General features: G+C 48.6%; 1 protein-coding gene across 2 annotated transcripts in view; it reads left to right on the forward strand.

Moving 5' to 3' along the window:
- The first annotated feature begins 8,331 nt into the window (after positions 1-8,331).
- Kiaa0513 (KIAA0513 ortholog) overlaps positions 8,332-26,770 on the forward strand; it is a 48,323-nt gene continuing 29,884 nt past the window's right edge. Inside the window, exon 1 of one of the 2 annotated variants that reach the window (XM_075977469.1) lies at positions 8,332-8,544. The gene's annotated coding sequence lies outside the window, so the exon portion shown is untranslated. The remainder of the gene's footprint in view (positions 8,545-26,770) is intronic. The other variant, XM_075977466.1, reaches the window with a different exon arrangement.

Raw genomic sequence — 26,770 nt, forward strand, 5'->3', positions numbered from 1 at the left:
AGTCAACTCTTGCTCTGCCTGCCCTGTGTAGCAATTTCCTGAGTGGGGATCATTTGCTCTTAGAGGGAAAGGAAGATTCAGGAAACTCACAAGACCTAGGAAGCCCTCCAGATCATATAGGCAGTACACTGTTGCTGGCCAGAGGAGACTTTCTGGAGCTTTGCAGGCTGTGTCAGAGGCTCCAGTGAGGCAGCCTTCCACCGTGTTTTCCCATGCTAGGGTGAACGTTTCAGTGTAGGTGCCACCTCAGTCACCCGTACCCCTGTAAGTAACCCATCACGCATGCACTTGTCGGTAACCCCAGTGAACTCATCGGTTCACTGAAATGGACTTAAATAGAACTGAATACAAAGACAGGGACATCAAGGGACATGGGAAAGGAAAGAACCCCACCCCCCACCCCACCCCCCGCCCTGGGGTCTAGTTGAACTTTCCTGTTGACTGAGAGTCAAGAAACATCAGCGTAATTGATAAAGCCAACACTGCCTACAGAGATGGTGTGCTTTCCTTCAGACAACGCAGACAGGATGTGAAAAACAGGAAATAAACTGTGCACACTCATGGCTGGGTTGTTTGTGACTGTGACCTTAAATATCCAGCCTAGCTGAATAACAAAAGCTTGAGCACGCTTGCACGCACACATACACATACGCACATGAGATTAAAATATAATTAACCTTGGAGCTGGCTGGAGAGATGGCTTAGTGTTAATAGCACTGGCTGCTTTTGCAGAAGACCTAGGTTTGGTCCCAGCACTCATATGACAGCTCACAAACCATCTGTACTCCAGTTCCAGGGAGTTTGACACCGCCTTCTGACCTTTGAGGGCACATGGTACACACACACACATACACACACACACACACACACACACACACACACACACACACATGCATCCAAAACACTCATATACATAAAAATAAATGTTTAAAAAGTTACCAACTCATATATTTTACTTAACATTTACAGTGTTTGTCTATGTTTTTTTGAGGTAGGATCTCATGTAGCGCAGGCTAACCTCAAACTTCCCGTGAAGCCTTGGGTTCCCTCCCCAGCACTGTAGAAGCCCGGGAATGGTGGTGGTCATGATGGTTCATGCCTGTAATTCCTTCACTTGGAAAGTGAAGGTGAGAGGAGCTGAAGTTCCAGGTCATCTCAACCCTTTATTAAATTTTAACCTTTTCTTACTCTTGAAACTTTGTAAACTATATCTTTTGAGGAATATAACTTAAAAAACTGAAGGTTCATAATTGTGGCGATTGTGGAGACACCTAAGCATGATTTTCTGGAGAAGCCCACACACCTGTCCTGAGATTGTGTATTATGCTTCTCTTCTGTGACTGTCTCAATACTTAATAAACTCACTAACTTGACTTCTGTTTGGCTCATCCTGAAATTCTTTCCCACAGCCAAGTCTAGGATCCTTGCGTTGAAAGCCCCAAACAGGAAGGGAACCTGGGGCTGCTGGTGGCTGTTGGATTGTGTCTCCCCACAGCCACCGACAGAGTCATTTCTTTGGTCTGGGGTTGGTGCACTATCTAGGTGAACAGATGCTTGTTCATGTCTGGCCAGGAAAAGTCATGCAGTGGCTCAGAGGCGAATCTAGAAGGCAGACGGGCAGTGTGCAGTGGCTCAGAGATGAATCTAGAAGACAGGCAGGCAGTGTGCAGTGGCTCAGGTGAATCTAGAACACAGGCAGGCAGTGTGCAGTGGCTCAGAGATGAATCTAGAAGGCAGACGGGCAGTGTGCAGTGGCTCAGAGATGAATCTAGAAGACAGGCAGGCAGTGTGCAGTGGCTCAGGTGAATCTACAACACAGGTAGGCAGTGTGCAGTGGCTCAGAGGTGAATCTAGAAGGCAGGCACGTGTAGGTCATCAGGAATACCAAGATGGTCTGCTTAATAAACAGAAAATGGCTTTCAGGGGAGGGAGAAGTCAGCTAAACTTGTACATAACAGATTCATCTTTCTGTCTGATGTCCGTGGCCAAGAAACATTGGCAGCCAGTAATGTGGCTCCCTAACATAATCCCAGCGCTTAGGATACAGAACGAAACCCTATCTAAGAAGAGCCACAGAATATGTAAGAAATGATAAGAATCATTGCACTAACAGTCTTTAGTTACAGGGAACTTAAAGACAGGACTTCACAGAACCAGGGACCCAGTAAGGAATGCCAGACAGGCCTACTGCTTTCCTAAGATACCTCAGAGAAATCAGAACATGTCACCCCAAAATACACCTCTAACTCCAAGTGAGCCAAAAGTTATGGGAAAGCTTTCTCTGCCTCCCCAGCTCTGACTGGAGACTTCAGCCTCCTTCACCCAGGAGAGGGCAAAGGAGCATCCTGTGAAATGCTGAGAATATAATTGACCTGCTCAATCCGCTGCCACGAACCCTAAACCTGCTTCATCCTGCTCTTGGCAGATGTATTCTTGGTTGACAGTGTTAGAGGGGCTGGATTTGAAGCCTTTCATGGGCTTCCTCCATGTGTCCAGTGAAGTGTAAGGAGGTAAATGCCTGCCTGTTTTTCTCCTGGCAGTCTGTCTTTGTTCCAGGGCTCCAGCCCAGAGTTTAGGAGGAAGAAGGAAAGGGCGTTTTCCTCCCCCGTGTGCCCACCCTTTGGACCCATTACCAAGTCTTTCACAAGAAAAGGGAGAGTGACAGGCCCCTCCTCTTGGTCCTGTGAGCCACTCTGAAAGCCAGGAACCTCTGAAGTAAAAAACAATGTCCTCTTAGAAATGCCAGCAGGAAAGAGATGCAGTTTCTGGGGCAGGTTCCGTCAGCAAATGTTCTTCAAATCTGAACTAAGCTTTTTGTTTGTTTATTTATTCTTTTTTGAGACAAGGTTTCTCTGGGTAGCCCTGGCTGTCCAGGAACTCTCTCTGTAGACCACATTGGCTTCAGACTCTGCTTTTAGAGTGCTGGGATTAAAGATATGCACCATTACCGCAGGTCAGGTTTGTTGTCCACACCCTCACCAGCATCTATTTGTTGTCTTCATGATTGCCATCGGGCTGGAGTGCTGGACTCCCACTGCACTGGGCTTGAGTTTCTCAGATGACTAATGAGGTTGGACATTTTCTTCATGTGCTTACTGGCATTAAAAAACCCCTTTAAGTGTTTTTGGCCCATGACTACATAGTGGTTTTTACTGGGAGGGGCACGTGGGAGATGGAACTGAGGTGTTTGCCCATGCCGGGCATGAGCTCTACCAAGCCTGTTAAAAATATATATATTTGCATATCTTTGTGTAGCTCAGAGAACAGCTTGTGAGAGTTGGTCCTCTCCATCCACCATGTGGAACCCAGAGCTCGAACTCGGGTCCTCAGGCTTGGCAGGAGGCACCTTCACCTTTGAGCCATCTCACCAGTCCGGAGCCTATTTTTAAATGAATCGTTGGAAATATAAGAAACCCAACAAAACAACTGGCAAAACACTTGAATAGGTTATCTCAGAAGAGACACTCCAAAACACACTGTTTCTCATTTGCATTAGTCAAACTCAGGCCACAGTGAAGTACTGGTCATGATCCCCCCAAAAAGGCTGCAATGAGAAACCGATTCAAGATCCCCTACACTCTTTGCTGCTGGGACAAGACAGGACTTGATAAACTTCAGCATATGCTCGCCTACAGTACTGCCCCGAAGAGCCTCACACTTGACAGAACCTACATGTTCCTGATGTACAGGGAAGATAAATGTGTACAGTAGAAATAGTCTGAAGTAATGAGAAGGAAAGCACATACAGGCGGCAGCGTAAGCCACAGAACACGGTGTTACATAGAGGCGAAGCACCAAGAATGCTCATTGCATTCCTGTCAAAAACACACAAAAGTAGCCTCCGCCAAGCCAGGGCTGCTGTGCTCCACTCTTGGGGAGGTACAGGAAGCAGTGATAATCTGCCTTGTGGCCTGGGTGCTTGCAGCAGGGTATTCTCTTGACGAGAACTCATCTCGCCATTAAGATTTGTATCCTCCTTAAGCAAATGCTGGAGAGGCAGACCCCCTAAGGCAGCACCCGGGGAAGCAGAGATGTGTTCTGGAAAGCTGCCTGGGTTGTTGGACATTTTCTTCTTAGTTCGTGGGGATGAGTCTGTCAACAGCCAGATTAGGAAGGCCTGATGACTGAAACACCCCACCCCACCCCACAGTGTTGAGCAAGGCCCCAGAAGTCAAAACCCGAAGTGGGGCAATGTGTTCCTCAAATCTTTTGTTTTGGGCACTTCACCTCACCTGTGGGCAGAGCCTGCTAGGAGTGACCTAGGTGCTTGGTAGGTGGAGTGCTGGGTGAAACAGGAGCTTGGTGGGATGGTTGCTGGGTGGATCGGGTACTTGGTAGTATGGGTGCTAAGCAGCTCAGGTACTTCGGAGAGCAGTGTTTGGCTCACCACGTGTGCCTGGAGCTGCTCCTGAAAGCTGGGCCTATCCTTGCTACTCTTCCCTGCACGGCCATGTCTCTCAAGACTAACTGAAAAGCTCCCGTGCCCGGTCCACTGTAGAATTCCTCCCCAGTCATACTCCTGTCGCATTTCATCCCATCCTCTTCCCTGCAGCCTTTCTCCTCTGGTCCTCCATTTTCCACTCATTTACACGATTCTTTTCCTCCCCATGAAGCAAACTTCACAGAAGGCAGGAGGTATGTTGAGACCTTGGCAAGCGCTCTGTCCTGGATACCTGTTGTTTCCCGCTCTTCTGGCAAAAGCATTTCTGTGTCCTGGAAGTCACCTTTTCCTTGTACCAGTTGGCATGATGGGGCTGGCCCAGCCTGCTCTTCAGATTTGTCCAATCCAGTTAGTTATCTTGGTAAACTGACCTCAGAGACTAGCTCTAAGGATGGCGCACTCCCAAATTCTGGGATTTTGCTGGAAGAATCAAAAGAAAAACCCCTTTTGTCCACTGGGCCACTGAGTATAAGTATATTGAGAGATGGTCGTGGAACTACTCGAGACCATTCTGGGAAAAGTACCTAATCCGAGAAGGAAGTCATTCTAGGCAGTATCTTGGCTAGGGTTTCTGTTGCTGTGACAGACACAGTCCATCACTGAAGGAAGTCAGGGCAGAAACCTGGAGGCAGAAACCCCAGCGGAGTGCTGATTCCTCCTGGCCTGCTCCTCATGGGTTGCTCAGGCTACTGTTTTATAGCTCCTGCCTGGGGTGAGGGGTGTCACAATGAGGTGGGCCCTCTCACATCAACCCAAAAAAATGCCCCACAGGCCAATCTGGTGGGGACATCTTCTCAGCCAAGATTCCCTTTTCCCAAATGACTCCAGCTGTGTCATACTGACATAAAACTAGCTAGCACAGGCAGGCCAGGAAGAAATAAATTCTAGTGACATTTTTTTGCACTCCCAGATCCTGCTGGGCCTGCCTCAGAGCTATCTAGTCACAGATCCCTCTTCAAAAGGACAATTTGAATTGAGTTTCTTGCTTATAAGGAGGAGAATCCAGGCAGGTCTGATCTATCAGTGAGGGTTCTTCAGGGGAGCGGAACAGAATATGTGCTACAAAAGAGGTATATGAGGCTGCCCTGCATGATAATGCCTGGGCACCCAACAATGGCCACCTGCAAACTGGTGAGTGTGAGAACTTGGTGGCTATCCAGGCCCGAGACTGGATGGCTTAGCTGTCCCGGTGTGCCCCTGAAGGCTGCTGGTCTTCAGTCCATGTTAGAAGGCCAAAGAAGCTGGGTTCTGATGTCGCCAAAGGCTGGTGGCAGCAATGCCATAGATGTGCTCACCAGCAAGGGGCAAAGGTGGTAGGCAAAGGAAGCACTGCTTTGCACTCTGCCTCTTTGGGTCTCCCAGCAGAAAATGCCACCCACCCTGGGGGGCGGGGCTTCCCCCCTAAGTAAATCCTCTGGGAAACACTCTCATACCTGGCCAGAGGCTTGACTCTCAGTTGATCTCAGACCCAAGCAGGCTGACAACCAAGGCTAGCCATGCCCCCTTTGGCTGGAGATGGTATTCCCACCACACCCCCTTATCTGTATGTTCACAACAGGAAATACAGCAAACTAGCCATCACGGGGTCTTTGACTTTGTTGTTGTTACAAGGCTCTCTCTATCCTTGTCTTCTCAAAGGAAAGAATTTAGTTGGGAGACATGGACAGTTTAAAGAAAAATGTTTTCAGCAAAGATTGGAGTGGGCTGTCCCAAAGAAAGAAGCCACCCCAGTGGGTCTTCATTGTGGATTTCCTAAAGGGAGAATTTATGATTGTTATTATTAGTTGTTCCTTTTGAGACAGGATTTCTTTTTTTTTTTTTTAATATTTATTTATTTATTATGTATACAATATTCTGTCTGTGTGTATGTCTGCAGGCCGGAAGAGGGCACCAGACCTCTTTACAGATAGTTGTGAGCCACCATGTGGTTGCCGGGAATTGAACTCAGGACCTTTGGAAGAGCAGGCAATGCTCTTAACCACTGAGCCATCTCTCCAGCCCCCTGAGACAGGATTTCTTTGTGTAGCCTTGGCTCTCCTGGAACTAGCTCTGTAGACCAGGCTGGCCTCAAACTCAAAGCCTTTCTCTGCTTCCCGAGTGCTGGGATTAAAGGTGTGTGCCACCACTGTCCAGCTGATCTTATGATCATTTATGATCCCCTCTTGAGTTATGATTGGACAGATCTCCCTTTTAGGATATTCCCATGATCCTCTTGAAAAGCCCATGGAGTAGTGTAACACCGGAATGTAAATGATAGCATGAAGAAACAAGGGTCTTTTGAAGATGCAGACCTTTTGTTAGTGCCGTGTGTGGCAACCGGGAAAGGTCTATGGTACCTTCGTCTGATAAAATGGATAACCTATCTGCAGACTCAAGGATGTTTACCTGAAAAGGAGCATCCTGACTGCCAGAGAATGCGGCCTCAGTCCCTTTCATTCTCCTTGCCTATCACGTCTCGGGGCTTCATTTTCAGAGGGGTCACAGATGTTTTCTGAGCCATCTGCCCCGAATGCTTCCCAGGGTGATACCAAGTTCACTGGTCTGTGGCTTGCAGAACTTTCTTCCTCATTTCAAAATGTCATGTCATCTGCCTCTGTCCAATTTCCTGAGGTCAGAGGCCTGCGTGGAAGGCAAGCAGGGTGCTGCTGAATCTCTTGAGAAAGAATGATGTCTCTCACATGGCATATGACCCTCAATGATTTATTCCAGTTCTCCCCAACAGCTGTCCATGTGAGGTCAAGGCTGCAGGAGTTGGTACCTATTGCCAGCTTCCTTCACGGAAGCAGGGAACTTCAACCCCAGCAACCGTCCTCTTCCATCCTTCAAGTTTTCTGAGCACCTACCTATCTTAGCGTCCTCACAAGGAAGAAGGCTACAACCTACCCTCCCACCTCCAGAGCTGGCACTAAGCTCTCACACCAGGAGGTCTAGCTTCTCCTGGGGTGGCTACGTGCACCTTGAAGGTTCCAAACTCTCCAGGAACGGCAGCTCTCAATCTTTTCCTCGCTCTTAAATTTTCCTAAGAAGTCTTAGCGGAACACATGTTCACATCTGCCATTAGCAAAGGACCAGCGCTTGGCTACACTACCTACACCATCTTCCTGAGTAGCAGAACTCCAGTCCCACTGCCTAACATTCGTGACTTCAGAAGATCCCTAGAGATCGGCCTTGGTTTTCTTTTTCTCTTCCTTCCTGGCACTGGGCATGGGAGCCAGGACCTTGGCCACCCTGGGCCAGTGATCCGCCGCTGAGCTCCACCCCCAGCCTCTTTGTGTTTCCCTGTTGAAGAGATGTGGAAGAAGCTGTATGGCTGGACGTTGTGTTTATTGCCGTTTATGAAAAGAGCCAAATCTCCCGGCCTTTTAAGACACGCCTTCCAGAAGACAAACGGACTTAGCCTGCCACCCGTGCCTTCAAAGGCGTGTCGGTCCAGGGGATCTTCGCAAGGACTCTGCTACCCAGGCAGGGTCAGGAAGTGACCTGAACCTGACCTGGAGGAGCTTTTCCCTTTCCTAAACCACTCTTGCGCGCAAAAAAGCCGCGCCCTGGTCATCCCTGCAGGAACTCTGTTCCGAAGCGAACCCGCGCGGCTGTCAGGCTGCACAGGGACGAAGGGGTGCTTCTGCGCCTGCGTCCAGGAGCCGAGGGAGGCGGGGCGCTCCCCGCAAAGTGACAGCTCGCTCTCTCTCGTAGCTTCAGAAGGACCAGACTGCTCGCTCGCGTGTCACGTGGTGCTCCAGAGGCGGGGCGCCCCTCTCACTCCGGGCCACGGGAGAACCCCGCAGCTCGCGCGTCACGCGGGATGGGGGGGCGGGGTTGGGCGGGGCGCTACCGGATGACTGACAGCGCCTCCAAAGGACCCGGCTGCTCCGCACGTCACGTGGTGCCAAAGGGGCGGGGAGAGCCCCTCTGACTGACAGCTCGCTCCGCCGCGCCTCAGAAGGGACCGGGGACGGCTCGTCAAGCGCGGCGCATTCGCGGCAGCTGCGGACTCGACGGCGTGTCCGCCCCCTGCCGGGTCCCGCGGGCCGCCGCGGTGAGAGGGTCCGGGGCTGCGGTGCTGCGCTCTCGAGGGGCCGGGCGGCGTGGCTGCGCGGGGACGGGTGAGGAAGCGTGAGGAGGGGGTCGCCGGCGGCGTGGGCGGGTCGGCTGGACGGTCGGTGGGGCGGGCAGGGCTGTCACTCCGCCAACCTGAGTGCGGGGCCCGCCGGGGGCCGCGAGTTGGTCTGAGGCCACGGCTGCACGGGGCCGCCAGAGAAGGCTCGGGCACCGCAGCAGCTTCTAGGATGTGGGACAAGCCGACCCAGCCTTGCCCTGGTCTGCGTCCCCCGTCCCCGCCCCACCCCCCGAGTTGCGGGTTGAGACGTGGGAAGGTGACAGGGTGGAGGAAGGAGGTTCGGCCAAGTGCTGCACCTACAGCGTGAGCGGGAGCGCGGCTCTGCCGGCACAGGTGCGCTGGCACAGGCTGGGTCCCCGACGTGGAGCTGTCCGGGTGGTGAGTCAGAGGTAGAGGTGAGCTGGCAGCTGTCAAGTCGGGCTGCCCTCCCCAGGCTGGGATCCAGCCTGTAACCCGATGCTGAGGTTCTGATTCATCCCGTTCTGCCTCCTCCCTGATCGTGAAAACAGGGCAGACGCACAGCACGAACTCCACGACAGGAGCAGAGAGGCTCCGGAGCCTCGTCCCTTCCCTCTTTCCCACACTGTGGTCAGAAATAGGGATATTTAGGCCTTTGGAGACCAAGATGGAAGAGAAGCTGATTAGGTGGGCTCCATGGAAAAAGTTGACATCGGAGATTTTCTTTCCTCCTCAAACACTGGTGACTTCTTGGTTGGTGATGATGGGCTATCTCAGTCTCTGTTGCTTTCCACAAGTTCCTTGCAATGGTTGGCTTTTGGTGGTCTGTATCAGATCATGTGGAGTGGATTTTTTTTTGAGAATGTCACAAGTATAAGCAGTAAGATGGGCATATCAGAAGTCTGAGAGAAATTGAAGTGAGGTATTTCTACAGATGCTAACTGCACTTTTACCTTCATGGCAATGGTTGTTTCTTCAAAGGTAAGTTGTTTTATAGTGACCCCAAATGGTGTTGAGGGAGCTGCCTTTAGGAGAGCCCCTTCCCCAGGGAAACTATAGAGTGGGCAAGTCATGTGGATACCTGGTAGCGGGTATACCTGGATACCTGGCTTTCTTTCCTTCCCTCCCTTCTCTGCATTCCTTTCACAGGAGGTTAAAAGAAATGTCAGGGGACTGGAGAGAAGGCTCTCCGGTGAAGAGCATGTTCTGCTCTTGCCGAGGACCAGAGTTCAGTTCCCAGCACCCACCTTAGCTGACTCACAGCCACCTGTAACCTTGTCTCCTCAGAATCTGACATTCTCTTCTTGTCTCCTCAAACACCTACACTCACATACAGACCCAACATTAAATAATAAAAACAACGCCTAAAAAAATAAAATATCAAAAGCTGGGTACAGTGGCATAGGCTTGTAATATTAGCACCCCAGAAGCTGAGGCACAGGTATCATGAGTTCAAGACCAGCCTGGGCTGTATAACAAAACCCAGTCAAAAATGAGGAATCAAAAGCAGAATGACAGCGCTTCAGGAAGGAACAGCAATAGCAGTGTGGCTTTACTGCCACTGTGTCCTCTTGCTTTGGTAGCTTACAAAGTACTTTCAGCAGGAGCTCTTAGCTCATCCTCATTAATTCGGGAGTGGCAGATGGCATTCCTCCTGATGAGGAAACCAAGACTCACTTGTCCAGGGCCACTCAACTGTTGGAGGCAAAGAAAGCTTCACAATAACTTGGTTGCTAAAAGTGCTGACCGTATAGTACCTCACTACCTAAGGACAGTAGATGGGTCTGAGTGGATGTTGCCTCCTGCTGGGCTGGGGGTGGTACTGAGTGGAGCATCCTTCTCTGCCTTCCTTGCCTGACTGACATTCAGCCTGGCTGACCAGCCAGCCGGCTCGCCATACTGTTACCGCTCTCTACACACTCTGTGGCAACTCAGATTTGTTTCTGGCTTTGAGAAAGCCAGTAGGAAGTGCCTTGCAGAGCATCTTTGCTCAAGTGCCCAGTGTTTCCAAACAGGCCAGGTGTCCTCAGTTATGACGCAAGATAGGACGTTCCAGGGATACGTGCACCAATGATTTCTTCTCATCTCCCACCTGGAAGAGAAACATAAAAATCCAGGCAGCTGCTGCTGGCTCTGCTGGTCTCACCTAAATTTTGTACACGGCATTGTTTGAGGTTTCGTGGCATTTTTTTTCTATTTTTAGCATACACAGCTGTTCTTGTTAGGGAAGAACAAGCTTTTTATCCCAGTCTCTAAATCCGGGCATCACCACAGGACTGCTGGGGTCTGCCTTGTGTCTGTCTCTGCAGGCCAGTGGTTCAGGCCAGACTGAAGGCCAAGACAGTCTTGGGCACGTGTATCAAAGCCAAGGTCTGGCCTGGAAGGTTTTGTTTGTTGCGTGCCTCAGAGACTGTGTTCTTTTCATGAAGGTCACAGGAAGCCACTCAGAGTACTCACTGAGGTGCAGGAATTAGGGCTGGTGAGCCAGGAACATCTTGATGGCCAAAATTACAGAACATTCAGAACTGTTATTGGTAAGGTCCCAAAAAGCAAAGGACAAACAGTACAGTTGGAAAGGCTGCAGTTTGGAGAATGCCACGGTCTCTCAGGATGAACTTTCCCTGGGCTGCCAGGTAGTGACACAGGTACTGACTGATCTCACCTGTTTCTCCAGTGTCAGCAGCTACTCAGTCACTCCCGGAGATCCCTCTTTAAGCGTGCCTCATTCGCTGTGCCACAGAGCCTGTACACTGGTTGTTCCTCCTTCCAGATTTCCCTGTAGTAGCCACCTCCCTGTCATTCAGGTCACCACTCCTATGTCACATGTTAAATGAGATCTTCCCTAATGGTCAAAATGATCTTCCTATTTGCCCTGGTCCCCAGTCCACTTCCTGCAGTATATTGTACTAGTCTTTATCTGTATTAGAAATGACTTTGTTTCTTTGAGAATATTTTTATTATCTTTTCATTTTCACTGCTTGCATCAACAGGACCAGAATAGTGACTAGCTTGTAGCAAGTGCTCAAAACATATTTGCTGTGGGGCTGTTTATTTCAGTCAGAGCCTTGCAAGATGGGAAGTTGTGCTACTGAGAGGGACACTGAATTGGTTTTCTCTGATTAGAGATAGCAGCTAGCTGGCAGCTGACCATTGGGCAGAAGAGTTCAGGCACGGGTGGCTGGGAAGGAAAGCCAAGTGATGGGCTGTGTCAGCCTCTTGGCGCACCTAGCTGTAACAAAGTACCACAAACTGGGTGCCTTAAAAAAGATAAATGTATTCCCTCAGAAGTTTGTAGATCAGAATTCCAGAGTTGAGGCATGAGCAAGGCTGGTTCCTTTTCTGGAACTCAGAGGGAGATGACCTGGTCTTTCAGCTTCTAGTGGTTGCTGCTGAGCCCAGGTATCCTTCCCTTTTAGCTGAAGCACTCCAGCCTCTGCTTCTGTGGTCACACAGTTATCTTCTCTTGTCTCTGGGTCTTCTCTTAAATGGACACCAGTTGGACTGAATTTAGGGTCCACGGTATTCCACTGTGGTCTCAACCAACCCACATCTATGACTACCCTTTTCCAAATAAGTTCACCCCAAGAGATTCTGGGGTTAGAACTTCAGTTGGCTTTGGAGAGGGCATAATTCAATTTAACATCTTCCAACTGCAAGATCTAGTGACCTTTAGTTGGGTATAGTGGCACTCACTTGTAACACTAACACTTGGGAAGCAGAGACAGGAGGATTGCAGCAAGTTTGAGGCCAGTTTTATAGTAAGTTTGAAGTCATTCATATCTATAGAATAAGATCCTATTTCAAAACACTAACAAGGAAATAAACTAAAAACAAACAACCCTTCCCTCCACAAAATGTAGTGACATTTTAAAGGGGAAAATTGGTGGATGGTGCTTGGTGATGTTTAGGGACAATGACAGTGATTTAGATGCTTTCTTGGGAAATGTGCACGATCCTCCCAACCTTCAGGGAAAGCCTGTGTGGTGTGCTTCATGGCAGGTCCTGGGACAGGATTTTCTTCCTTGGCTTTTTGCTGGGTTCTGTCTGATGGGGCAGAAACAGCTTGTCAGTGTCTAGCAGTAAGATGAAGATATTCCATCCCTGTTCTGTTCACTGTGGACTTCACACCTCTGTGTGGAAGAGGTGCTGACATCAGGGAAGCTGTGCCCTCCCTGAATGGTTCCCAGAGGCAGCTAATGAGATCTTGGGGCATGCAGTCTCTGACCTTGACCCTCGACTATGCATGAGCTTTTGGGAGCTCCTGTCAGAATGGTTGAAGATTTGTGGGGACAGAACATTGTTCCTCCCTTCCTGGTTCTCTAAATCCTTATCTTGTTTTATTTTGCTTTGAGACGGGTTCTTGCTGTGTTGCCCAGGTTAGCCTATAGCTCACAATCCTCCCTCAGCCTTCTACTGGCTTCACAAATCTGTGCCTCAATGTCTAGGTTGCTAGTATTTTCTGATTAGGTAATCCATGTGACTGATGCCAAATTCAAATGATATCAAAAGATGTTAATGAAAAGTTGCTTTGGTCATCCTGCTGTACTCCCCATCTCTACAAGGCACCATTCCTGTCAGCATCTTGGGGCTCCTTCCAGAGACCTGATGCTCTTTTGATGTTTTCATTCCCAGTCAACCCAGGGCTGTTGCTGTCTCTCCTCTCAGCCGTCTTTCCTCCTGCTCTTCTGTGCCCAGTGGACTGGCTTGTTCCCATGTTTTCAGAGATGATGACACTACCCCTGCCAGGAGTTCTATATTGGTAAAGAACATGCTAGAAGAAATGACTTGGTGGTAGCACATTTGAGACAACTGGGAGGAAAGCGCTTCTCTGGAAGGCTGGTTCTCAGTGTCCTTTTCCTCCAACCTCATTAGCTAGGTTAGTGATGACAGGGATGAGGACAAGGGACCCTGGGGGCAGAGGCAGCTGATCTTATGTTCTAAGAGTGTGAAATTGTCCAGACTCTTATGATAGCTGGTGCTTATTATAGGGCATACTCTGCCATGACAAGCAATGTGTTCAGCTTTATAGGGTTGTCACCTCAATCCCCACAAAAACAGTCTGGTAATATCCCAATTTACAGTTGAGAAACCAAGCATAGAAGAGCCAAGGAATTTGCAAGTCCAGGCTTCCTAGCTCTGGACCTGGCTTTCAGCTTGTCTACTCTGCTGCTGCTCTGGTCTGAGCCCAAGTCACCCGTGAGATTCCCTGTTGGTGTGCCTCTGACAGGTGCTGGGGACAACACTGACCCTCTGCCCTCTGTGCCCAGGCATTCCTGTTGCCCTGCCAGCCCTGACCTATTTAGTCTCTAGGTCTTATGGCCCCCTCCCTACCAACAACTTTGTAGCCTGGCAAGGTGGGTCTTCACCTACTTCACTCATTCTCTTACCTGGCCTCGGCACTTCCTAACGCTTTGGGGATGGAGAAATGCTTGAGATAGAAGGCTGCAGATGGCTTGAGAGCCCTGACCTCTCCAAGCCTGGCTGCTGACTTACTACCCACTTCCTTCTGTGGAGATGTTCAGCCCTCGGCTTCAGTCCCAAGAGCTCGCTCCTCGTGTGTCTTCTGCCTCCTCTCACCCTCTCGCTGCATAGACCTTAAACAGCCTCCTCCCTCCCCCCTCTCTTGTATGTTTCCTCCTTTCTTTAAGAGCTTGTAGAAGTGCATTTTACACATTATAGAATCAACCAATTTCACGATTCAAGTATTTTTAGTAACTCTACTGAGTGGTAAGACCATCGTCATAGTCTAATTTTAGACCATTTCCATTGCCCCCAAAAAAGCAAGTTGCTAGTGATAGAAGACACTCTTTGTCCCATCCCCTGCCCAGGAGCTACCATTCTGCATCCTCACCAGAGTTGTGCCTATTCTTGGCACTGGGCAGTAGATGACCCTTTGTGACAAATGTCATTTCTAGCTCAACCCTATTGGAGCATGCACCAGTCTTTGCTCCCATTCAGTCATTGTTCTGTCCTGAGAAAATGTGGTGCCTTCTGTCCCTCTGTCTTCCTGTCCCACCTGCCTCTGCTGTGGGTGGGCAGGTGAGTGAGGGCGCCCATAGCATTCTCGTTGTCTCAGATGTGGACTTCAGTTTGGGGGAATAACATCTCTGGCTGGTTTGAACCCATGGTCCTCCTGCTTCTGTCTCCCAGTGCTGGGATCACAGGCATGTGGCACTAGCCTGGCTTCATTTGAATTACATGAATTTGTCCATGAGTGTCTTCTTTCTGTCTTAGGATCCTAGTAGGGTCCCTGTTGCATTTCTGTTTTAGCCATCTCTGCTGGAATCCCTCTTGTCTTGCCTCTACATACACATGCATGTGTGTGAGTACCACACACACACACAAGCATGGTGGTGCCTGTGAGAATCACCAGCTTTGAAAAAAGAAAGGAACAACAAGACAATGTACACGAAACTGCCTGCTGTATGGTGGAGGGAGGGTTGTCAGGAGTAAATGCTGCTATGAATCTTGGCTATGTGGGCTCCTTCCAGAAGCTTTTTCCTGCCTCTAGAGCCAGAACTGGGTGGTCACGATCCACTGCAGGGCAGGAAAATGTCCAGCAAAGACTGGGGCAAGGGTTGTTTTTCTCTTAGTTACCAACCCCATTCAGGGCATTGTGCTGTGTGCAGGGGCTCCGACCCAGCAAGGTGTGCCAGAGACATTTCCCTGGCCTTTGCGTCTTAGGCAGGCATGATTCAGAGCAGATGAGTCACAGCTGCAAAGTAGCCACTGAGCTTGGGAGAGATGGGACACTGGAAAGAGCAGTTCCAGTGCAGATGGGAAATACCAAAGCAGACAGGCACTAGTGGCCGATGAGCCAACATGCTTGAACTGGGAGTGCAGAGCTGGGGTTCCAGATGAACCCCAGAAGAACAGGAGCCCCATCCTGGAAAATCATAAATGTTAGGAATGGAGAAAATGGAATCCAAACAGTATCCAACCTGAGATATATTCCCCTAGTAATTTGGTTTGGGGTGGTCCAAAGGAAACAGAAAGCCGGCTAATAACCCAGATTAATGCTGCTTCTATTCTGGAATCAAGAGCATGCTTACAGCTTGGATTGGTGGTGCATGGCTATAACCCTGGCAGTCCCAGCACTGAGGGTTCATGGCTGCAGGTCTGGGGTCAGTGTCTCTTCTTGGCATCCCAATTTTGTTCTGCTAGTATGCAGTCTGTTCCATGACCAGAGTGGAAATCTGCCCTAGCTGATTGCTTCTGGGATATAAGCCTGGATCTCAGGGACTAGCCTGGAGCCCTCCCAGCCCCAGCTCCTGACCCGGGCCTTTGCCTCACTGTGGGCTACATGGTCAGTTTCCCTGCCTTCTCAAGCTGGAGTCTCCCTGCCCAGTTATTCCTTCTCACTCAGCATCACTCAGCAGAAATTCAAGGTAAGCCTCATGGGTACATTGTTCTAGAAGCCACATTAAGCTTCTTTAAATAAAGGAAACAATAAAATGAATTTAGCAATTTTTTTTAATGTGGCAAGTATAACCAAAGCATTATTTCCACATGATATAGTTTTTAAAAGGTGTATTTATTTTTATGTATGTGGGTGTATGTATGTCTGTGCAGCATATGTGGGTCTGGTGCCCATGGATGACAGAGAGGTTATCAGATCCCTTGAGACTCGGGTTACAGACAGTTGTGAGGGAAGGCACTATATGGGTACTAGGAATCAAACTGGAGTCCTCTGGAAGTACACAGTGCTCTTAATGGCTGAGCCATCTCTCCAGCCCCACTATATAGGGTTTTGTTTATTTTTGATTTTTTTTTTTTGTATTTTTAGATAGGGTCTCACTATGTAGTTGAAGTTGACCTAGAATTCACTATCCTCCTGCTTCAGCCTCTTGAGTGCTGGAATTGCAGGCAACACCACCACACCTACTTCATGATAATTATGACTGAGCGACTTGAAGCTCCTTTCTTTTTCTTCACATAAAGTTTGAAATCCGATGGTCCTGACGTCTGTTTGTACTAACACACGTGGCCATCGCCGCTGGGCAATTCAGCTCTGATCTGTTTACATTCGTGTTTCATTTGCAGCACTGTTGATGGTGCTATGGTTTCTGCGTGTTCTTCGGTGCCTCTGACTGAAGCAGAAGCTCCCTGTTTGTCTTGCCCCCTCTGGACAAAGTGCGTCCCCCTGTAAATGCACAGCAATCTCTGCTCAGCATCTCAGCGGGCATGTGGCCCAACACATAAAGTCTCCACTAAGCATGTAGAGGCAGCCTGGTAGTCAGTGCCTTTGATGCCTTTCCTAACAGGGCAGCTTAAGGTCCAGGCTTCCTTGTCACCAGGAGTACTACCCATTTTGTATAACTGCTGTATCAAGAACCATCCTGATTACTCTGCTGGTGGGATTTTGGGGAACAGTAAAACTAGGGAAGAGTTCAACATGAGGCACCTCAAAGGGTTGGGATCCTTTGGAGTTTCTGTTGCTTAGGGATAATGTAGATCAGGAAAACCTGCCTAGGGACAGTGCTTTGAGACACTGTAGTGTCACACCAGCCCTAGGTACCCCTACACTAGGCAGGGGAGTTCCTATTATATAGACCAGTCTGCTGAAGGCACACATACTGCAGTGAGAAGCCTAGCTATGATCAAAGGAGAATGACAGGCTGAAGGTCCACCATGCTGTGGAGAGATGCCCTGCTTGCTGTAATCCATGGTGCCTGCTCCATCACCTCTGGTGACATCGGGAAGTTCCTTATTTAGGAACTTGGTAGTTCCATGCAGACATCACCTTCTAATTCCCCTTTGTCTCAGGTTGGAGTCTCTCAACCTAATATTTCTTTCCCTCAGAAGACAGAACAAATGAGAGCAGCCTCCAGTGAAAACTGAGAGAAGGGAAGGTCACCTGTAAACAGATCTGCCACAGGCAGTAGAGGGACTGTATCTGTACGCACAGAGTGATCCTTGCAAGAGTGTTGGGGTGGCTGGACCCTTCTTTTTCATCCACCGGCCATTGACACCTGCAAATTCTGCATCCCATGTTTCTGAAGGACATGTGTTTATATTACAAATTAAGAGAAGAGTGGGGACTGAGGATGTTTAGCTCCTGTACGTGAGTACCCATGAGAGAGTTCTGAGCTAATTTTAGCTCTTGTTGTATATGAGAACCCATGAGAGAGATTGGAGCTGATTTTATGATGTTTAAAACAGTGGTCAATTGTATACGTTTGAATTGTATGGATTGAATGTAAACTGAAGCTGTGCTAGGCTTCCAGCATTGTTTATCCCTCCCAGCTCTCCAGCTAAGTCTGAGTGAGTCTGCATGTGGGGTATGTCAGTCCACCTCTATCCTTACTCTTGCTGTTTTATACCATCTGTTTTGTGGTCTTAAATATCTTCTTTGTGTCTGGCATGCTTATGTTCTTATCAGATTTGGCACAAAAATATTCTCTCTCTCTCTCTCTCTCTCTCTCTCTCTCTCTCTCTCTCTCTCTCTCTCTCTCTCTGTCTCTCTCTCTCTCTCTGTGTGTGTGTGTGTGTGTCTGTCCGTCCATCTGTCTGTCCATCCATCCATGTCTGTGCCCATGTTAATTTGTGAGTATGGTGCCGTGGTCCTCTTGTGGAGGTGAGAGTATGGCCTTAGGTATCAGTCTTCACCTTCTACTTTATATGAGACAGAGTTGTTGCTAGCCAGTGTGCATGTCAGGTTAGCTGGCCCATGAGTTTCCAAGGATTCCTCTGTCTCCACCTCTCATCTTGCTGTAGGAACCTGGGTTATAAATGGACACTACTTCTCATGGCTTTCCAGAGATTCTGGGGTCCTCTTGCTCCAAATTGAGTCTCCCTGCTTGTGAAGCAAGTGTTTTACCCTATGAGCCATCTCCTCAGCACTAGGAAAATTAGGCTCCTAAGGTTTTCCAGGGCAGAAACAAGGTTCCACTTCAGTGCTGCTATTAGCATTGCATCCAGGACTGTGGCATTTGTCCGGGTGCTAAGATACTTTTGTTATGTCTCTAGCTTGTGATTGGATATAGGCCTTATCCCATTTATCTTCACACCCCCGGAGCTAACAAGGATCTAATCAATGGTTGTCAAATAAATTACCTGAACTCTGTGCAGTAACACCCTGTATCCTCCCATCTGTGCCCGCTGTGGGAAGGAAGGGGAAGTGGCATCAAGATAGCAGCTGTGGAATCTGAGTTCTCTGTACCAAGCAGGGTTGACAGCCAGTCCAGAGCAAGAACAGTCTCTCCTGTTAGTGTCCCACAGCCAGGGGCTTCCAGCCCACCCCAGTACTGTTTCTGTTTGAAGAGTCCTTATCTGTGTTCATCAGCTTTCATTACTGAAACACAATACCAGAGACAGCCGGATGAAGAGAAAGGTTGTTTAGCTCACAGGTTTGAAAGTTCAATTCCAAGGCTGGGCCACATTGTTGGTTCAGCCTCCAGTGAAAGGAACCATGGCAGAACCTATGGAGAGAGAGTAGTCTCAGCTCTAGCCTGAGCAAGACAAGATGAGCAGAGTCCTAGTGACCTAAAGACCTCTCATTGTATCTGCCTCTAGATCACTCCTAGCCCCTCCCACACTGCCAGCCTGTGGACTAAGCCTGTAACGGGATGGACCAGTAGAGGAACACAAAGTCCATTCTAGCTGCAGTGGTTTCCAGGATCCAGCATAGCAAGACTGTGGAGTCAGGCTCTGCCGGCTCTATCTAGACTTATGCAGTAGCTCTTTGGTCCCAGACGACTATGTGGCTTTCTAAGCTTTAAGGCTTCTGTACCCACAGCCTGAAGTAACAGTGGACCTGGCCCATGTGGCTCATTGCCTGGTGGGTTGCGACAGCATAGTGTTAAGTTGTCATTACTTTTAATAACCAAGAATCCCTTGCCACTCCTGGAAAATCCCATCTGGCTGCCCTGCCTCAAGTGCAAGCAGCACTGGATTTGACTGGCTTTGACTCTGGGGCAACTGGTGACAGGTTTACACAGCATGCAGAGGAGTAGCCATGTCACACAGGGCCCTGGAGAGGATGAAGCAGGGTCTCCTCCAAGACACCTGAAAAATCCATTCTTTGATTCAAATGCACATTTTTGTTGTTGTTGTTTGTTTTTTGTTTTGAGACAGGCTTTTACTATGTAACAGCCTTGACTGTCCTGGAACTAGCTCTGTTGACCAGGCTGTCCTTGAACTCTGAGAGATCTGCACGCCTCTGCCTCCCAAGTGCTGGGGTTAAAGGTGTGCGTCACCACCCAGCTTCAAATGCAGTTTTACTGAGAGAAAAATTCTATAATGAGTGGCACAAAATCTTTGGACTACTTAGTAAGGGAGATTTAAAGTGCTGGTACACAGCTGTTGTTTCAGCTATAAATGAGGCCGAGACATTAGGAGCACTCGAGCCCTTGAGTTTAAAACTTGGGCTGCTATTTGCGTCTGCATCTAGAATTGTGGCATTTGCCAGGATGCTAAGATACTCTTTTCCTTGTTTCCCTCCAAAAATCCAAAACTCAACTGTATTTCAGATACCAAGTATTGGTACACAATGAGGTGCTGCTCTCGGGCCCTATGTGTGTGTTCAACTCTCTCAGTTCTCATTCTCTCTCTCTCTCTGGGTCTCTGTGTTCATTTCTCTGCCTCAGTATTACTCTCTCCATTTCTGTCTCATATTGTGTCTTTCTTTCTCTCTCTGTTGTGTAACTGAAACCCCACTCCACCCCATGAGTGTCTGTGTGTGTGTCCTTCTTTGTGGCTACTGGAAAGACTGAGCAGTCTGGTCTGATCAGAGGCATATGGAGAGATGGCACTCCCCCACATGGTATTTGGGGGATTTTGACCCACGGAGCTCACTTCATCTCTCGTATCAAGTCATCTGAAGGATCTGGTGTGGCATTTTAGGAAGTTGTCTAAATTCAACATTCTGCGGCAAGAGGCATCAAACTGAGGCCAGTCACTCCAGGAAGAGCAATGTGTAATGTGAGGCCATGGCCACAGGAAGGCCAGGTGTGCTCTGTCAGACTCAGGCCTCTGTTCCTGAGCCTTGCTGAGCCTGGCCTGCTGCTACTCAGGACCCAGCCCCAGTGCGGAGAGGTCGTGCCAGTGTAGCTCCTCTCTGCCACAGAAGATGAGGGCGCAGCCCTGGGGATTTGCCTAGCCACTCTTGCTCTTTTCTTTGGGTTGCCATGCCGCAGGTGAAATGCGGCAGACAGGCACAAACCCTCTCCTACTCGTTTCCTGCCTGAGTGAGGTAGAGGCAAGTGTTTTGTGTTGCTTATCTGTGGCTCTGACTCTTGGGCAGTCAGTGGTGAAGACTCTGGGTCATAGGTGTTGGTTTATAGGGAAGGAAGGGGGTGGGTGGATGCCTGGCACAATGCAGGAAGTTGAGGTGACCTTCCTGTCAACCAGGCTGGGCCATGGTATTCAGGGAGTTGGCAAGAAATGGAGCTTCGCCCAGGGACCCTGAAGAAAACCTGCAGCATGAATTGTTGCTCCTGGCAAGGACTGAGGTTCGTGTTGTCCCAGCAGTTCTAGAAGCATCTGCTCTCCCACCCCAGAGAGTAACCCTCCATCTTAAGGGCAGTGTGTGGTGCTGGGACTCATGTGGTTTTCTGTGCTTACTGCCCCTGACCCGCACACCTGGTGCTGCCCTGGATTCATGGCTGATGCTGAAGAAGGCCAGCGTGGGTATACTCAGAAGAGTGTCCAACAGGGATTGTCACAGTGGCAGGGTGCAGTGTGGCATCTCAGAATCAAACTAGTTATAGCCCTGGCAATGATGCATCTGGCCTGTAAGTGAGAGAGGTGGTTTCCTTCTTAGCCCTGGGTCATTGGAGCTTCCCACAGAAGCCTGGCGGGACTTGTTCTTGTGTCCCCGTGAGTTTTGCCTGTCATTCTCTCACTCGGTTGTCTTTCTTGCTGTGCAGTGGTACCTTTCACATACAGCCACCCTCTCTGAAGTTGCCTGCCCTGCTCCGTTAAAACACTAAACCTGCCTTTCTCCCCACTGGTGGAGGATAAGAAGGAGGCCAGCATGGGAAGCTCCAGCTCTCCTCCCTTCCTTCCAATAGCCACGCCAGCTGGCGGGGAGCTTGGAATTGACCTTCCTCATTTCCAGCCCCTCTCCAGGTTCCAGGCCCTCCCTGAGCTTCATTGTTGTCATGAGCAAGAGAGACTGTAGGCGGGAACATCTTTGTCCTTTGGGGCCTGCTGATGACAGAGCCTGAGATGACTCATATTCCTAAAGGACCAGGTTCAGAGCTGCCTGTCAGGGGGGCTGTAGCTGAGGTCTCTGAGCACAGTGGAAAACCTGGGGGAAAACTGAGTCCAAGGACCAAGTCCGGGTCCCATGCTGGGAATGTGGTGGGAGGGTGCAGCCAGCTGCTGAGTCTGGGGTCTCTAGAGCACCCTCTTTCTCTTCTTTTTCTCTTTCTTTTTCCAAGTTTATTTTGTATTAAGTTTATTTTATGTCAGGTAAGTGCTCTGCTACTGGTCTACACTTCAGCCATCTTCCTAAGAAAGGAAACTGGTCAACCTGGGCTGTGTCTTGGGCACTCAGTACATCTGCTGCTTCTCTCCCTTGTAATTTTTATGCAGTAAAATAGGCATCTTTGGGGTATATTTTAAGATGCATAGATTCGTTCAATCACTACTGAATTCAATTAAGGAGTAGTTCCTATTACCCCAAACTCCCTTTGATGATGGCCCTCCCCATCTCTACCAGACAAGGGCATCTCTCTGTCTTTTGGAAGATGTTTCAGATGGAATGAGGTGAACTGTCAAGGAGGCTCCCTTCACCCTGCTGAGGCTCACCGATGCATTCATGCCTGTAGTCTAGAGTGAGGCCGTGATGGCTGATAGAACCTTGTTGTCTCTAGCTCTTAGCGTGGACACTGCTGAGCAGATCTGAGATGTGTTACTCCCCTCAGAGCCGTGCACACTTGGAGTGAGCTTGCTGGGCTCTGTGGTCACTGTGCTTAGCACTGTAAGATACCCAGGCCTCCCATGCAGAGGGGCTCCCAGTGATGTGTGCAGATGCTTTGCTCTTGTTTCTCAGGTAAGGTAATGAACAAAATAGGAGAGATGAAGAGATTCATTCTTATGGCTATCGAGATGGCTCAGCAGTTAAGAGCACTCGTTGCTCTTACAGAGGACTGAGGTTCACTTCCCAGGATCCATGATGAATGACTCACACCTACCTGTAACTCCAGTTCCAAGGAATCTGGAGGCCAGAATAGATGATCTCTACTGGCCTCCACAGGCACCTTTACACACAGAATGCACTTATAGAGAAGCATGGTGAGCACACGTGCGTGTGTGCATTCACACATACACATACACACACAGAAAGAGAGAATATATAATTCTGCAGAAGAGAAAGTTGATGAAGGACACAGCAACCTGAAGCCCAGGGCTAGCATGCATTCAGAGCCCAGATGTGGTGAGAGAGAAATGGCTTTCTCTAAAGACTGTTCAGCTACATCCCAGGGCTATTTACTTTCCTCTCTTTGGATTTTTGGAAACAGGGTCTCGTGTCCTCAAACTCAGCACGTGGCTAAGGATAAGCTTCTGCCCTCTGTCTGTGCCTCCTGAGTGCTAAGATAACAGGCATGTGCTGCTGTATGATACTTCCATCCAGTTAGCTGTGCTTGCCTGCTCCTCAAGATGTCCTCTTTCACTGTTGGATTATATGATGCATGTATGGTGTGTGTTTGGATGTGAGTGTCAGAGGGTGTGAAATAAGTCTATAGAACTAGCTTCTTGGATCTATGGGCTTTGTCCTTTGTCAGCCATGGCTTTGAGGGTTTTGGTTGGTTTTGGCTTGTTTCTCTGCTTTGTGCTTTCCTTCCAACGCACACATATTGGACCCTTTGCTGCTGTCCTTTGTCTGCAGGCTCAGCTCATTTACTTGTCTTTTCTCTGTTGCTTGGATCAGACGCTTGCTGACCTTTTGGTGTTCGCTGACTGCTCTGCCATGCCATTCTGATCCTCTCCAGCGAGTTTCTAATTTTCCATTCTACAATTTCTGTTTGATTTCCCCTTAGCTTCTTCTCCCCTGAGACTTTTAATTTTTTTTTCATTCCATGACAGGACCACCCAGTTTTGCTTCTTAGAGTATTTTTAACAACAGCCATTCTGAAACCTCTGTCAGCTGATTCCAGTAGCAGTGCCCTCTCAGGTGATCTGAGCATTCATCTCTCTCCTGAAGACTTTCCTGGTTCTTTATAAGCTGGGTAATTTTGGATTAACCCTGGATGCTCCGCGTGTCAAGTTATAAGACTCTGAGTCATGTTTAAATCTTTCAGGGAGTGTTGGTTGGTATCTTGGCTTTAGCAGGCATTAACCTCTGCAGGTTTTGATTTTGGCTGTTTCCCATGACTTTGCCCAGCTGTCTTATCTTCCATTGACGTAATCTTTCTATAAAGTGGTTCCCACAGATGCCTAAAACCCTAGTGGTACCAAATTCATGATAGAGTTTAATTTCCAAGTTAGGCACACCAAGAGACCAACAACAATAGCAATGTGATGAGCAGTTACACAGCACACTGTAATGCTATGAGCAGCATATAGCGCTTTTATACTGAAACACAAGCACTAGGTACTAACGCAATGGAACTGATAACCAACATAGATATCAAGTGATATCGAATGGGCAGTGTATAGAATGTGAATACGCTGGACCTCTTAGGCAGGATGAGACAGTATATCAGGAAGCCCAATCACACTATTCAGAACAGCACATGATTTAAAACAGGAATTTTATTTCTGAAAATTTCTGTTTAATGTTATCAGACTGCGATTGACTGAGGACGACAAGGACACCATAGATAAAGGGAGGCTTCTGTGTTTTCCTCTTGCAGGGCCTCCCCTCGGCCATCCTTCGGCCCTCCAATCAGGGCCTTACAAGGCTTCCTTGTGCTTTTCCTGTCTAAGTGCTTGCTTCCTTGTCCAAGAAGACAGGAAAAACTGTGGGGTTTCCACTCATTCACACTTTTCTAACTGAAAGGGGGATTTCCTGTCTTGGGGCTGATGTACATGTACACAGGTCACCTGTAGCTGAGGAATGGCCTGGGGACCGGTCCACTGGAGAGCAAAGAATAGAGATAAAACAACAGTGAAACCTAAAGGATTTGGCTCGTTGTCTGGAAAGCAAGCCGCCTTATTCCTTTCCCCTAAGCCAAGACTGGATGGCCAGCCCCCCTCCCCCATGCTACTTCCAGGTATTGGGCTATATTTAGTCCAGGCTGGGAACAGCAAGAGCAGAAATGAGTCTCCTACCACTCTGGTGGTACTTTACATATTGATCTCTTCTATCGCTTATCAACCAGAATTAGAGTTCCAGAATCATTAGTCTACATTTTCTGAAGGTATCAAAGCCACATTTGAGGTGAGGTGGGCGACTCAGAGCCTAGAAGCCCCAGCCTGTAAAGCATGGAACTGAGAGCCTGGACTGAATAAAGAAAAGAGGAAGTTACTGCATGTCTGGCCAGGAACCATGTGGTTTGTGTGGGGAAAGAGGAAAAGGGTGGATAATTGGGCAAGGACAAGTACTGCTGCTCAGGGGCTTTCTGCCGCTCCTTTGCTGAGACAGCTGGTTTTGTGTTCACAGAGTGAGCAGCCTTCTAAGCTAGTGAGTGACACCAGATGAGCCTCCTCTATACCTGGAGCACAGGCTGAGGATCTAGAATCTGAAAGTCTAAAATTCCCAGCCCTTCAAAGTTTGAAACCCTCAGCACCAACGTGGTGCAAACCTCATGTGAGAGTTCAAGTCAACACAGACATACAAAAATACTGTATAAAATTACCTTTGGGCTATGTCTATAAGGCATGTGTGGAAAATGCATGTATCCCAAAGTATGGCATATCTCAGATCAGCCACAGGCAGCCTGGATTAGACAATCTTAGGTGGATATGTGGGGAAAGACTTCTGAGAATGGAGCCTTGAATCCAAGGTGTTGGGTGTTAGCACCCAGATGGTCACCATGTCGGTGCATCCTGCAGCAGAGACCAATCTAGCTCCATAAAGAAATTAGTATCTAGCCATCCATAGTGGAGCACAGCGATAAGCCAGTACTCCAGAAGATGAAGCAGGTGGTTTCCAGGCCAATCTAGGCTGCAGAGTGAGGTTCTGTCTCAGCAACAATAAAAGTTATCAGTGTTTGTACATGGTTGTGCTCTCTCATTATCCCTTTCTTCATCTTTTTTTTCCTCTCAAAAAGCAAAGCTAATGTTGGGTGTGATGGTACACATTTATATTCTCCGTGAGACAAGAGAGTGGTCAGTTTGAGGCCAGCCTGAACTACCTACTAAATTGTAGGTCCACCTTGACTACAAAATGACATCCTGCCTTGAAACAAAAACAAACAGAAAGACAACCAAGAAACAACCAAAACCAAGGGCTGGAAATGTAGCTCTGTTGGTAGAGTGCTTGCCTAGTGTGTTCAAAGCCCTGGGTTCAGCTCCCAGCACCACATAAACTGGGTATGGTAGAATACACCTGTAACCACAACACTCTAGAGCTGGAGACAGTAAGATCAAAAGTTCAGAGTCATTTGGGCTGCATAATGAGTTTAAGTCTTTCCTGGGCTATATTAAACCCTATCTCAAAAAGAAGTTTTTATTGCAAGAATGATTCTCAATGGATTAAAAGACCTCTGAAGGACTGTGTTCGGACCCCATCAGTGAATAGCCAACAGTACGTTGACCATGGCCGTCAGGGTTCTTACTGGATTTTCATGCTGAGCTCCCTTCAAACACCTAGTATTAGCAAGCTGCTGAGTGCTTCTAGCTCCCGGACAGGCCTCCTTTTCATCACTCATCTGATCTCTACAGCAACTTACGAGGGCAGCCAGGTTCCCCAAGGGCTATGATCATCTTGCTGCTCCCCTTTCAGTTTAGTCTCGTTCTCGTCTAGCATAAACATTTCCCCCGATGCCCCACTGTCATTATTGCTCTCATATGTCAATGAAGTGCCAGAGTTAATGTAACAAAATTTACATAATGTTTTCATTGCACATTTTGGTTATTTTCCCAACTTTGCTGTGTGCTTAGGTTATTGCCCTCCGATAGACTAAACAAGCAGGTGTGATGACATGAGGGGTCAGAGGACACCAGTGACCTGCAGAAGGCACCCATAGATAGAACACTGTCAACTTGAGATTTCTGTGTGCGGAGGAGAAGGTTTCCAGCCAGCTAGAGATTTAGCCAGAGGGGGAGGCAAGGTAGGAGAGGAAGCCAGTCTTGAAGGGGTAGGATGCTGATGAAGGTTCAGAAGTACTCAAGTACCCTCCTGAGATTGCTTCTGAATGCTG

Source organism: Microtus pennsylvanicus, chromosome 6, assembly GCF_037038515.1.
Source record: "Microtus pennsylvanicus isolate mMicPen1 chromosome 6, mMicPen1.hap1, whole genome shotgun sequence".
Classification (NCBI taxonomy): domain Eukaryota; kingdom Metazoa; phylum Chordata; class Mammalia; order Rodentia; family Cricetidae; genus Microtus; species Microtus pennsylvanicus.